Below are 15,064 nucleotides of genomic sequence, written 5' to 3'. Positions count from 1 at the left end.
AAGGAAGTAAAAAGGAATGAGGATAATAGGAAGAGGGGAAGAGACAATAAAAGGGAGGATATATTGGGGAAGGTAATGATTGGGAGTAAAATCCTTATGAGAAGGGGGTAGGGGGTAAGAGAAAAAGGGATAAACATGCTAAAATTGGCTTGAAGGAAATACACAGTTATCATAACTACAAATGTAAATGTGGTGAACTTGTCCTCAAAGTCTATACAATGAAAGGAGATAGTGTACATTAAAAAAATCAAAATAGGTTAAAGCAAAAATATCAGAGATAGAAATAATGACCTTGGAAAAGCAAAAAGCAAAAATAGATCTAATTAAGAAAGATAAGAGAACAAACTATTTTGCTGAAAGACCACAAAGAAAATGAAGCCATAGTGATACAAAACATATATATATATCAAATGGTATAGCATCTAAATTTCTGAAGGGTAAATTAAATGAGTTACAGGAGGAAATTAAAAAAAACAACTTTATAATAATAGAGTACCTCAACTTTATGTTCTCAGAACCAGATAAATCCAATCAAATAATAAAGAAAGAATTAGTTAAGGAGGTAAATAAAATTGTGCAAAAGTTACATATGATAGAACACTGGAGAAAATTGAATGGTTATAGAAAGGGATATACACAAAATCTGATTATGTATTAAGTCATAAAAATCTCAAATGCGGAAAAGCAGAAATAGTAAATGCATCCTTTTCAGATTATAATGCAATAAATATTACATTCAATAATGGACAATGGAAAGATTAAAATTAAATACAATTTAAATAATTTTAAAAAGTGGATAAAAAATGAATCATAGAAACAATGAATAATTTGCTTAGAGAAAATGACAACAGTGAGACACATACCAAAATTTAAGGGATGCAACCTAAATAGAATTTAGGGGGAAAAATTATATTTCTAATTGATTATATAAATAAAATAGAGAAAAATGAATCACTGAATTGGGCATGCAACTAAAAAAATTAGAAAAAGAACAAATTAAAAATCTCCAATCAAATACCAAATTGGAAATCCTGAAAATCAAAGGAGAGATTAATAAAATTGAAAGTAATAGAACCTTTGAACAAATAAATAAAACTTGAAGCTGGTATTAAGAAAAAGGCAATAAAATAGACAAGCCATTGGTTATTTTAATTTTACAAAGGAAAGAAGAAAACCAAGTTAATAGTATTCAAAATGAAAGGAGTGAATTCACCACCAATGAAGAGGAAATTGAAACAATTATTAGGAGCTATTTTGACCAAATAAATGACAACAAATTTGACAATCTAAAGAAACGGATGAATATTTACAAAAATATAAATTAGTAGATTAGTAGAAGAAATAAAATACTTAAATGACTTAATCTTAGAAAAGGAAAATGTACAAGCTATCAATGAACTTTCTATGAAATTCCCAGGACAAGGTGAATTGACAAGTGAATTCTACAAAATATGTAAAGAACAATTAATTTTAATACTAAATGAATTGTTTGAAAAAATAGGTAAAGGAGTACTACCAAATTCCTTTTACAACCTACATATGGTACAGATACCAAAACCAGGAAGAGGCACAACAGAGAAAGAAAATTATACACCGATTTTCCTAATGAATAATGATATAAAAATCTTGAATAAAATTTTAGCTAATGAATACAAGCATTATTTCTCAAGGATCATATACTACAGCCAGATGAGATTTATAACAGGAATGCAGGGTTTGTTTAACATTAAGAAAATTGTACATCTCTCTCACAAAACCCACAGAAAAAATGTGATCATGGCAGTAGGTGGTGAAAAGCCTTTGACAAAGCTAGCACCCATTCTTATTAAAAACAGTAAAGAACATGGGAATAAATGGAATTTACCTTAAAATGATAAGTAATATTTGTATAAAACAATCAGCAAGCATTATCTATAATGAGGATGGAAGTCTTACCTATATAATTGGGGTGAATCGGGGATACCCACTATCACCACTATTCTTTAATACTAGAAATATTAGCTTTCAAATAAGAGATGAAAAAGAAATTAAAATAATTATAATAGGCAATGAAGAAATAAAACTACTACTCTTTTCAGATGATATGATGTTATACTTAGAAAATCTAGAGAATCAACTAAAAACATTGCTTGAAATTATTAACAACTCTAACAAAGTTTAAGGATAATAGATAAACCAATACACATAATCAGTACTTCTCTGTATGACCAACAAAGTTCAGCAAGAACTAGAAAGAAAAATTCCATTTAAAGTAACTGTAGACAATATAAAATACTTGGGAGTATATCTACTAAGACAAACCTAGGAACTAAACTATAGCACACTTTTCACACAAATCAAGTTAGATTTAACCAATTGGAAAATTTTAGTTGTTCATGAGTAGGCCAAACCAATAAAATAAAATGATGATTCTACCAAAATTAATTTATTTCTTCAGTGTCATACCAAACTATTAAAAAATAATTTTCTAGAGATAGAAAAAAATAGTAACACAATTGACTTGGAAGAGTAAAAAGTCAAGGATATAAAGAGAATCATTAACAAAAATGCAAAATAAGGTCATCTAAATGTTCCAGTTCTCAAGCTGTAATAAAAAGACATGAAAAGTAATTATCAAAACAATTTGCAATATAATAGTGGATGTGTGGAATTTATTAGGCACAAATTGCATTATAGTCAATGACCATAAAAATCTAGAATAGGATAAATGCCAAAATCTAAGCTTTTAGAACAAAAAACTCATTATTTGACAAAAACTGGTGGGAAAACTAGAAAATTATGACTGAAATGATAAGATCAAAATAAGTATATAATTTAAACCTAAAGGGTAATACCATAAAGAAATTAAGAGAGCATAGAATTGTTTATCAGTGAAATTTATGGAAAAGGGAAGAATTTAGCACCAAAGAAAATATAAATTATAATAATTTAGATTATATAAAATTAAAATATTTTTTGCAAAAACAAAACCAATGCAAACAAAATTATAAGAAAAGCAGATAATGATGGGGCAAAATTTACCATAAATATTTTTGACAAAGGCCTCATTTCTCAAATAATTAGAGAAATGCATCAAATGTGTAAGAATATAAATCATTCATTCCTCATTAAATCATCAAGGATATGAATAGGCAGTTTTCAGACAAAGAAATCAAAACTATCTATCAGCATGAAAAACAATCTTTTAAAACAATTTGAGAACTGGAACCTCTAGATATCCTTCTTTTGCATTTTTGTTATTGATTCTCTTGATATCCTTGTTTTTTATTCTTCCAGGTGAATTTTGTTACCTTTTTTCTATCTGTAGAATACCTCTAAATCACTATTGCTTAGAGAAATGCTAAGCAATACAACTCTGAGGTGCCACCTCACACTTCTCAGATTGACTAATATGACAAAAATAGGAAAATGTTTAATATTACATGGTGTAGAAGGGATATGGGAACAGAATTTGGAACTCAAAACTTTAAATAAAAATGTTAAAATTTTTAAAAATTCATTTGATGGCCTGTTATGTGCTACATTAGGGGCAACTAAGTGGCACAATGGATAGAGCTGGACCTGGAGTCAGGAGGACTCATCTTTGATAATTCAAATCTGGTCTGAGATATTTACTAACTGTTACCCTGGGCAAGTCACTGAACCACATTTATCTCAGTTTCCACTGTGAAATGAACTGGAGAAGGAAATGGCAAAGTACTACAGGAACTTTGCCCAAAAAACTCTAAATGGAGGTCACAAAGGTGAACACAACTGAAAAATGACAGCAAAATGCTAATCATCGACCCAAGAAGCTTCTCATTAGTGGGAGTCAAAGATCCTCTTTGTAAAATATAGCCTGTGATCCCAGTGATCTCATCAAATCCAGGTAGTTCCATCCTACTATTTGAAAAGACCTAGCCTTTTCAGCATGTCAACTCACTACTCCTGTTGGGTAGAATTACAATTATTTTTCATTAGTATGAATTAAAAAATAGAAAAAAATATTGCTTTGCATAATGAAGTCCCAGGAAACGTGAAAAATTATCTAAAAATACTCAAAGAATATCCCCAAGCCTCCTTTATGTCTTGGTCTCACTCCCATCCAACCTCCAAGAACAATGTGATCACCCATCAAATTACCATTAAAATTCAGTCAGCAAAGCAGACAGAAGCTTCACTTTTCAAATTTAGCTGTCATTGGAAATATGTTAAAAGCATTTTTTTTACAGCAAACTGTCATTTCTGCTAGTGTCAGGCTTACAGATATGCTATGCTCCACAAACTCTTTAATTTGACTCATAATGAAGAATCTGTCACTAGCTAAGACCTTGGAGCTGATGCCAGACAGATCTTGCTGTTTTTTCGTTATTGTTTTATCCCTTGCCTCTCCTCAATAGCCCCTCTTTTTAAAGTCGCTCTAATATGACTTGTTATGTCATTTTATTCCTGTTTTCTTTCTGACAGAAAGCAAAGAATTGTGTGTAGTTCACATAACAAGGTAGTAGTTAATAGATGCACAACTGAAGGTTCCTCTCTACTCAGAGAAAGTCATGAATTTCCTTATATTTCTATGCTAAATGAGCATTAATATGTCAGTAAAAGGCTTGCATGTAGAAAGTTCAGAGAAAATCCTCAGAATCTGGAGATTCAATGAAATCTATGGGCTCAAGAGGTCCCTCACTCTCATTTCTCTTCCCAATTTTTCCTGTACCTTTCTTACTTGATTTTCATAATTCTTTTTTTTTATTTTACCCAATTCTTTTTTGAGTTCTTCCATGGTCTGAATCCAATCCATATTTTTCTTGGAGCCTTTGATTGTAGGAATTTTGACTTTGTTATCCTCTTTTGAGTCCATGTTTTGATCTTTCCTCATCACCATAATAGCTATTTTTGGTTAGAATTTTTTCCCTTATTTGTTTGCTTATTTCTCCAGATTTTAATGTTCTTTTAACTATTTGTTGAGATAGGATGCAGTTTTCTCAAACTTTGGGGCTTTTTTGCAGCTGTTTTCTGAGATACTTTTAGTATCTTAAGCACTTGCAAGTTTTCAGTTCTTCCAAGGTCGTATGATCTAAGGAGAGGTTTTTAGGGTGACCAAAAGTACTGCTTTATGATTTGAAACCATGAGGAGGGTTCCCCTGCTGCCTCTGCCCCACATTCTCTGTTGTGCCACGGCTCATCCTCTTCCTAGGATTGCAACCCAGACCTGGGACCCTGATCTGAATATGGGCAAAGCAGCAATACTCTGGTCAGTGACAGCGAAGAGACTCCTGTAATCTCTTTCCAATTCCTTTACTGTCTATGAACTGAGAGGACTAGAAGCAGCTGCTACTGCTGATTCAATGCCCCCCCACCCAAAGACTGCTTCTGGTTCCCTGGGGTTAGATCTGTGCTGTTGACATCTGTGTTGGACTGTGCTCCATTCACACCTTGGTGTGACAGGTTGTTCTTGACAGTCTCTGGGCTGAGAGATCTGGAAATTGCCAAAGCTGCATCTGACCAGTTGTCTATCTTCCTGCTCCTGGATTGCTGTGATCTCTCTGCTCCAGCATGGCCTTCACTGCTCTCCTCTCCTTTCTCACCTTGGTGCAACAGACCATTCCTTCTGATTTCCTAAAGTTGTCTTGGGCTGAAAAATTGAATCATTCTTTTTATGAGGCTTTTTCCTCACCAGAATTTGTTTAGAGTCATTATTTAATGGTGTTTGGAGATGTTTGGGAAAGAGCTCAGGTGAATCCCTGACTTTATCACCTCCCCCAAAACTTTTCTCTAAACATTTAACAAATGACTTTTTATTCTATAGTAGTGTTATCTTAAATTATTCTAACAGATTAGGTCTAAGGTGGAGTTGTGTATCAACTGCAAAAGTAGTTTACTTCTTTAAACTCCTAAATTTATACTATAAGGTTGGATCTATATATGTTTCTCTGGATTAAAGTTTAATTCAGGGATACTGTATTGACCCTAGAAAGTTAATCACTAAATTTTTAGTGCTTGCATTTACACCTTGGAAAATGGCAAATGTTACAAACTGGGGCTTGATTCATAAGTTTTGTTGCTTCTCTAGACTTAAGAAACTAATTGACAAAAAGTTAATACTTTTTGCTTTGCATATCTATTATTATAGCTATGGCTATATATCATTTTCCTTTTCCACCACAGGGAACCAGTTCAACATTTACTAGTACTACCCTAGATGAATGTAATGTAATTTTTTAAATTAATTTTTATTAAAGATATTATTTGAGTTTTACAATTCCTCCCATCTTCCCCCCCCCCCCCAGGGAAAGCAATCTGTCAGTCTTTACTTTGTTTCCATGTTGTACCTTGATCCAAATTGGGTGTGATGAGAGAGAAATCATATCTTTAGAGAAGAGACAAGAACTCTAAGAGGTGACAAGAATTCTAAGAGGTAACAAGATCAGACAATAAGATATCTTTTTTTTTCTAAATTACAGGGAATAGTCCTTGAACTTTGTTCAAACTCCACAGCTCCTTAACTGGATACAGATGGCACTCTCCTTTGCAGACAGCCCAAAATTACTCCCCATTGTTGCACTGATGGAAAGAGCAAGTCCTTCAAAGTTGATCATCACTCCCATGCTGCTGTTAGGGTATACAGTGGTTTTCTGGTTCTGCTCATCGCACTCAGCATCAGTTCATGCAAATCCCTCCAGGCATCCCTGAAATCCGGTCCCTCCTGGTTTCTAATAGAACAATAAGTATTCCATGACATACATATACCACAGTTTGCTTGAATGTAATGTAATATTGAGGGATTCCTAAGCTTAATTTTTTTAAGAAAGCTTCAATATTCAATAATATATGTTTGAATTACTTTTTGACTCTTTTATAGGTCAAAAATGGAACCCACTGAAATTTTTAGTATTGTTTATCTAACAACTCTAAAAATGTGTTTCTCTTTTCAGAGAAGTTTGAATTTTTTTGGTATTATTATAAATTTGGGCATTAGCACCAATTTCCATAATAAAAGGGAGAGTTCCCATAATGTTGAGAGTTTGCCTGAAAGTAACCTCAAGTTTATTTTACTTTCAATAGGTTGAAACTGTACAGTGAATCAGAACTGTAAAATCCTAGGCAGTGGTAAGATTCACTGGAGAGAGCCATATTGATTATTTGTGAGTTATTTTGAGCTCCTTAAGTGCTTTCTATAATTTCTTTGGTGTACAATAAATACTGTCCTGAGTTTGGTTTGAATTGATTAATGCAAGGGACCTGGAAAACTCTTTTACTCACATCTATGTAGAAACACAATCGAGATATATAGCATCTTGAAATTTTTAGAGGAAACTCTGGGTGAGAGCAAAGCAATTCAAGGAAATAAAGTTTGGAGGGAGGATGCCCCAAGATTGACTCTGGCTGATTTAGGTCCAGAACGTGGAGAACTAAACTATGCGTTATATAAAATCTAACACTTAGATTCAAACAATCAGCTTCACAAAAACAAAGTAGGAGGGGCATGGTTAGCAAACAGCTTATAAGAAAAATATTTAGAAGGTTAAAGTGATTGAAAGTTCTATTTAGCTATATAGTGTGATATGATAGCCATGTAAACTAACACAAGTAGACAGGTGTTCAGGCTGGTGTTTCTTTTTTTTAAGGTTTTTGCATGGGAATGGGGTTAAGTGGATTGCCCAAGGCCACACAGCTAGGTAATTATTATGTATCTGAGGTCGGATTTGAACTCAGGTCCTCATGACTCCAGGATAAGTGCTCTACCCACTGCGCAACCTAGCCGCCTCAGGCAGGTTTTCTTCTAGGAATAAGAAGGTGATAGTCTCACTATCCTCAGTCCTGGTCAGCCCACATACGAAATATATTGTTTAAGTCTGGACAACAAATTTTAAGAAGGGTATTGAGAAGCTGCAGTGTATCTTCTTTTTCACTCATTTTCAATTATGTTCAACTCTTCATGAATCCATTTGGGGTTTTCTTGGCAAAGATACTACAGTGAACAAGATGAATATGTTTAAGCAAGTAAATTGGTCATAAATCTGCATTGTAATGTTTTTATAACCAGCAATGTGATTTCAGGAAATAAAGTCTGAAAAAATTGAGAAATATACCTTACCCCTTTATTTTGCTTACTTCTTGATTATTGATCACATTTCACACAAAGAAGTTTCCCAATAGCTGAATTATGAATAAGTAAAAGATTGTTTTACATCCCTTATATACTAATCCTCCATATATTATATCATAGCTATTTGTAATTCTCTTTTTATATAAGACTAGGGACTACTTGAGGTCAGGACTGTGTATCATTCTCTCTCTCTCTCTCTCTCTCTCTCTCTCTCTCTCTCTCTCTCTCTCTCTCTCCCCCTAATTGCCTAACATTGTACCTTGCACATAGTAAGTTTTTGCTGAACGTCTCTATTCCCAAGACAGTATGGTGAAATGACATAATCCCTGAGGATCCTAGGATTTTTAGAGACCCGGGTCTCCTGAGGTGACCTTGCCACTGGTGTGATTTATTTTGAACAATTTTAAATTTTATTTGGTTTTCACTTCCTTGTCAAATGATTATAAATAGCAATACTAGAAAATTATAAATGTTATAGTTTACAAAACATTTTTATTTACCATTCTCTTGAAAGATGTAGTTTAAGTACTCTGACTATTGTGCCTATTTAATGAATATGTGAAAGAACCTCAGAAACTTTCTTAAGGTAATACAACTAGAAAATGGTTCACATATGACTTGAACCCTAATTTTAAGTCTAATCTTTTTCCATGTTCTATGAGTAAATGTTCTCTCAGTTCTAATATATCGTTATCCTAGTGTTATTTACACTATTTAAAGAAAATTGGCAAAGAGTATAGCCATATTCTTAACTCATTGCCCTACTACACTAATGACCTGTGAGATTTTGACATATCTCATTTAAGTCCAGAGAGGAAAAAAAAAGCAGAGTTTTTCATTTCCTTAATACCCTCAGTGATTCTATGTACCCTTTCCATTATGGCAAATTACTTCTGAAGCATTCAGATCCAAACAATTCAGCACCTTAATACAAAATCAGCAGAGCACTTCAGAAATACCAAAAGGACTTCCATATTAGGAAATCTAGGCTTAAGTCTAAGGTAAGGGCTTTAGAAGTTTTGTAGTCTGACATAAATCATTTAATTTCTCAGAACTCCACTCTCCATTCTCTCTACCTATAAAATGGGAGATAATAATATTTGTGCAATTTACCTCCAAGATTATAGTAAAAACATGCTTTAAAAATTGAGTATATATATATATATGTGTGTGTATATATATATATATATATATATATATATGTATGTATCTATATTTCTATCTATATAATTATCTCTCTGTTAGGTAGCATTGGATAGAATGTAGGACTTGGAGTCAAGAAGACCTAAATTTAAATGTTGCCTCAAACACTTAGTAGCTGTGCAATTTCTCTCAGCTTCAGTTTCCTCATCAACAAAATGGGGAAAAATAATGCTTATCTCCTAAGGTCACTATTAGACTCAAAGAAGATAATATTTGTAAAGTGCTTTGCAACCTGAAAGAGTTATATAAGTGCTATTATTGCCACTCGGTCTTTATATGCACCTATTTCTCTGTCTATAAAATATGTATGATACTTGAAGTAAATACCTTAATGAGGTATACAATGTAATAGTAAATGCTATGAAAATTTGAGTAAAAATAAGACTTCTTTCCTCCAGCTCCATCACTTTGTCCCAGAACTAAGTCCTGATTAATAGGAATAATAAATTCTGTGAAATGGTCAAATGTAACTTAATTCATACCATTCAAAGCTATAATTACTTAAAATATGGCAGTTGGTTCCAGTCCAATGCGTTGTTAATTCAAATGGACAGCCACTTCATTAATGGGATCCATATTATCATAAAATCTGATGAGACCACATAAGATATTCTAAGTCTAGAACAAAATAATTTTTATAGGGAAGGGAAGAGAATTTTAGTAGATAATTTTTAGATAGAACGAATCCTTTTTTTTGGAACAAACAATGTCAGACATGGACTTTTTACATGTGTGCATTTTAGATCATTGTCCATATCATAAAATTATGTCTTTTTTTCTTCTAATAGTTGAGAAGACTGGACTTAACTATAGGAGAATGACTAATACCAAGGGATTTATTACTGTGGGTTATCACTGCCCCTGCAATCCTGAGGAACATTTTATTATCATTTCTTTGCTGTATTTTATTTACTTTTGGTAAAAATCCATGGTCACATATTCAGAACTCTTTTGTTTATTTGTTTTCATTTTACAGGAAGCTACCCTGAAAGAATACTTTTGAATTATTATCTCATGCCAAGATTATACAGGTGACATCTTTTTTTATTCACATTGAGGGGTCAACCCAAGCTTAGTGAGGTCACTCTGACTGTGGTCCATTGTGGGAATATACTTCAGATGCTTCCTTTGCTTCCTGTTTGTGAAACCCAGCTGTGCAGAGTTGGCCTGCCAGTGGGCTCTATAGCCTCATTTAGTATTTGGGCATGGTCAAGGGTCTATTTAATGGTATTTATTTTTCACATGTTTTGTACAAATTTGGCAATTCATCCTGGCATGTGGTCTTTCCTACCCTGAAAACAAAATTCTTTTATTATGACTCTTTTTGTCTTTTCTATTTTTCTTTTGCTCTCTTTCTTAATGGATATAGTTCTCTAACTCATTTTTAAATCATGCTTTAGGTTTAGTGTTTCCAGAGGTTGGGGGAGACAAATTATATAAAAGAAATCAACCCATTGGCATAAATCTCAGAGTTTCTTGAAGAATATGAGGCTTTTAGGGGAGAGGAAGTCATATCATTACTGACAGTTGTAGGTGCCATTTACAGTCTTCTTTCTCATTCTGTTCAAAACTCATGTAGGCATGATATGCTAACTGATTAGACTGGTCTTTCAATCTCTCACAATATCTATTTTATTAATATTTTGCTAGTTACAAATCCTGTATATAGGAAAATATCCTGTGTTTTCTGTTTTTAAAATCTTAATAGTATTTTCCCAATTATATGTAAAATAGTTTATGACATTAATTTTTATAAAATTTTACATTGCAAAATATTCTCCCTCTCTCTCTTCCTTCTTTTCCCCTCCCTAAGGCAGCAAGTAATTTGATAGAGGCTATCCATATACAGTTATGTTAAATCTATTTTCATATCAGTCATGATATATGAGAAAGAAAAAAGAAACAAACAAAAAGTGAAATGGAATACTCTGATCTGTTCCCTCTCTTTCTATCATGAGTCTTTTGGAATTGTCTTGGACAATTGTAGTGATGAGAAGAACTGTCATTCACAAATGTTGCTGTAACTGTGCATAGTGTTCTCCTGGTTCTTCTCATTTCATTCAGCATCAGTTCATGTGAATTTTTTCTAGTTTTTCTAAAATCCATCTGCTCATTGTTTCAGATCGAAAAATAACATTCCAACGTGTTCATATACTACAACTTGTTTAGTTATTCCCAACGTGATAAGCATTCCTGAAATTTCGAATCCTTTGCTACCACAAAAAGACTTGCTATAAATATATTTTTTGTACATGTGGGTAATTTCCCCTTTTTATGATCTCTTTGGGATACAAACCTAATAGTGGTATTTCTGTATCAAAAAGTATGAACAGTCTTATAACCTTTGGTTATAGTTCAAAATTGCTCACCAGAATGGTTGGATCAGTTCACTACTCCACCAATAATGCATTAGTGTTCCAATTTTTTCACATCTTATCCAACATTTATCAGTTTCCTTCAATGTTATATTATCTAATTTTACAGATGTGAGGTGGTGTCTCAGAGTTGTTTTAATTTTTATTTCTCTAATCAATAATTATTTAGAGGGGGGCAGAGCCAAGATGGTGCTCTCTGATAAAACTTGAAACTAAGGACTCTAACTAAACTTTCAAGAGACAGAACCCACAGAGGGACCCAATGAGGCAGTTCCCCTACTCAAGGTAACCTGGAAAAGAGCAGAAAGGCTCTACTCCCTGGGGTCAGAGGGGCGGCCCGCCAGAGGGGTGGCCCACCAGAGCCAAAGAACTTCAGCCTCCTGGAGGCAGCACCAGGGCGCTGAGAGACACAGCTTACAGCAGCGGGGGAATCTCCTGAGCTGCACCCCGGAGAACACCAGGCACAAAGTGGGGGAACAACAAGGGGACCTCTGCCAGAGCAAGCACTTGGAGCCCAACCTTCAGGGCACACAACAAGCAGCTTGGTCTTTCTGCAGCCCAGATAAGGAAACAGAATCAGGCAGAGCTGGTAAGCAGGAGCCCCCAGGGCATGAGCCCATTGAGCTGAGGGAGGGGAGTGAAGAGAGACTTCAGAGCTCTGTCCTCTGCCTCTGGAACAGGACTTTGGGTTTCTGACCACATTCAGGTCCTGATTGCAGTCTAGGCCCCCCCCCCCCCCATAGAACAGCAGGCCCCCCCCCCCCACTCAGCCCTGTGGCAGAGGGGGGCACTTATGGTCATTCACAGAACAGGAGGGAGGACAGAGCCTCACACACTGAGACCCTTGTGGGAGTGTCCCAAAAACTCAGGAAGCACTCCAAAACCAGGCTCAGGCTGGGAAAATCAGCAAGCAGAGAAACAAAAGGAAGACTATTGAGAAATATTTTGCAAATGAGCCCAAGAAGGATCAAAATACTCAGTCTAAAGATGAGGGAACACAAGCTCCTGCATCTAAAGACTCCAAGAAAAACAGAAATTGGGCTCAGGCTATGACAGAGCTCAAAAAAGACTTTGAAAATCAAATGAAGGAGTTGGAAGAAAAACTGGAAAAAGAAAGGAGAGAGATGCAGGAAAAACATGAAAATGAAGTCAGCAGCTTAGTCAAGGAAATCCAAAAAAATTCTGAAGAAAATAACATGCTAAAAACCAGCTTAGGTCAAATGGATAAAACAGTTCAAAAAGTTATTGAGGAGAACAATGCTTTAAAAAGCAAAATCGGCCAGATGGAAAAAGACATAAGAAAACTCTCTGAGGAGAACAAATCCTTCAGACAAAAAATAGAATTCAGGAAGATTGATGAATTTACCAGAAAACAGGAATCAATACTTCAAAGCCAAAAAAATGAAAAATTAGAAGAAAATGTTAAATATCTCATTGAAAAAACAACTGATATGGAAAACAGACTTAGGAAAGATAAATTAAAAATTATTGGAATACCTGAAAGTCATGATCAGGAAAAGAGCCTTGACATCATTTTCAAAGAATTACTACAGGAAAATTGCCCTGATATTCTAGAAGCAGAGTGCAAAACAGAAATGGAGAGAATCCACCGATCCCCCCCCACCCGAGAAAGAGATCCTAAAAAACCAACCCCTAGGAATATTATAGCCAAGTTCCAGAACTCCCAAGTCAAAGAGAAAATATAACAAGCAGCCAGAAGGACACAGTTCAAATATCGTGGAGCTGCAGTCAGGATCACACAGGACTTAGCAGCAACTACATTGGAAGCTCATAGGGCTTGGAATACAATATACCGGAAGGCAAAAGAGCTTAGAATGCAGCCAAGAATGAATTACCCAGCAATGCTGAATGTCCTCTTCCAGGGAAAAAGATGGACTTTCAATGAATCAGGGGAATTTCAAATGTTTCTTTTGGAACGGGCAGAGCTGAACAGAAGGTTTGATCTTCAGATACAGGACTCAGGTGAAGCATGGAGATTGGAGGAGAAGGGGGGAAATATGAGGGCCTTAATGAGGCTGAACTGCACGTAATCCTGCATAGAAAAATGACACTGATAATACTCATATGAACCTTATCAGTTAATAGAGCAGGTAGAGGGAGCTTTTATAGTTGAAGCACAGGAGAAAGCTGAATTTGAAGATAAAATATGGTGTAAAAATGGAGTCAATAGAAAAAAAGGGAAATGCAATGGGAGAAAGAAAAAGGAGAGGGGGAATAGTCCAAGATATTTCACATAATAAGATTTTTTTATTGCAATGAGCTATATTGCAATATATATATATATTGCAATGATATGGAACGTGGGGCAAGGGGGAATGAAGTAACCCTTGCTCTCATCAGAGGTGGCTAGGAGAGGAAACAGCATATATACTCAATGGGGTATAGACATCTGGAGTAAGAAGGAGCCGGGAGCAGGGGGAAGGGGTGGGGATGTGAATAAAGGAGGAGAGGTTGGACCATGGGGAGAGAGTGGTTAGTTATAACACATTTTCTTTTTTTACTTCTAGAAAGGGGCTGGGATTGGAAGGCCTGCCCAGGACCATAGGGCCAGGTGGATTCTGGGCCTAAGGGGTGGTATGGGGGCTCAGGGCTTCTTGGCCCCAGGACCAGGGATCTGTCTGCTGCGCCACTCAGCTACCCTACAGGAGAGTCAGAGTGAAAGGAGAGAGAAAATATAGTACGTGGTAGTGGAGAAATACGAAAGGAGGGAGTTGCGATCAGCAATGGCAACGGTGGAAAGATATGGAAGTAACTTTTGTGATGGACTTATCATAAAGAATGTGATCCACCCATGACAGAGTTGCTGGTGTTGTAACAAAGACTGAAGCACATTTATTATTATTATTATTATTATTATTGGGGTGGGGGTGCAGGGCAGATGGGGCTGGGTGGCCTGCCTGGGGCCGCATAGCAGGGTGATCTTTGAGTGTCTGAGGCCGGATTTGCACCCGGGTGCTCCTGGCTCAAGGGCCAATGCTCTGTCTGCCACCCGGCCACCCCTACTATTATTACTATTTTGTTTTATTTTGGGTCTTTTTTTTCCTTCTTTTTGGTTTTTGCAGGGCAGTGGGGATCGGGTGGCTCGCATGTCACACGGCTGGGTGATTGTTGGGTCTATGGGGCCGGATGTGGGCTCCGGTGCTCGTGGCTCCAGGGCTGGTGCTTAGTCCATTGCGCCACCTGGCCATACCTACAATTACTACTATTATTTTTTTTAATTTTAATTTTTTTTCCTCTCCCCTTTACTTTATTCGCCCAAGCAAGTCTATCTATATTCATGGGGGGAGGGGTATTTTGTCTACTTGTAAACAAGAATATTTTATTAATGTAAAAAAAAACATTTGTACATAATGAGAATAAAAAAGTCAGTGCTCTTCAA

The 15,064-nt window shown here is 35.5% G+C and overlaps 1 long non-coding RNA gene across 1 annotated transcript in view; it reads left to right on the top strand.

Annotated features, from left to right (window-relative positions):
- The window catches only part of LOC141498565 (uncharacterized), a 63,563-nt gene that overhangs the window by 27,968 nt on the left and 20,531 nt on the right, over positions 1–15,064 (top strand). Inside the window, exon 3 of the long non-coding RNA XR_012471688.1 lies at positions 10,266–10,320. This is a non-coding gene — a long non-coding RNA (uncharacterized LOC141498565). The remainder of the gene's footprint in view (positions 1–10,265; positions 10,321–15,064) is intronic.

Source organism: Macrotis lagotis, chromosome X (assembly GCF_037893015.1).
Source record: "Macrotis lagotis isolate mMagLag1 chromosome X, bilby.v1.9.chrom.fasta, whole genome shotgun sequence".
Lineage (NCBI taxonomy): Eukaryota > Metazoa > Chordata > Mammalia > Peramelemorphia > Peramelidae > Macrotis > Macrotis lagotis.
This window is presented reverse-complemented; position numbering and strand designations above follow the sequence as displayed.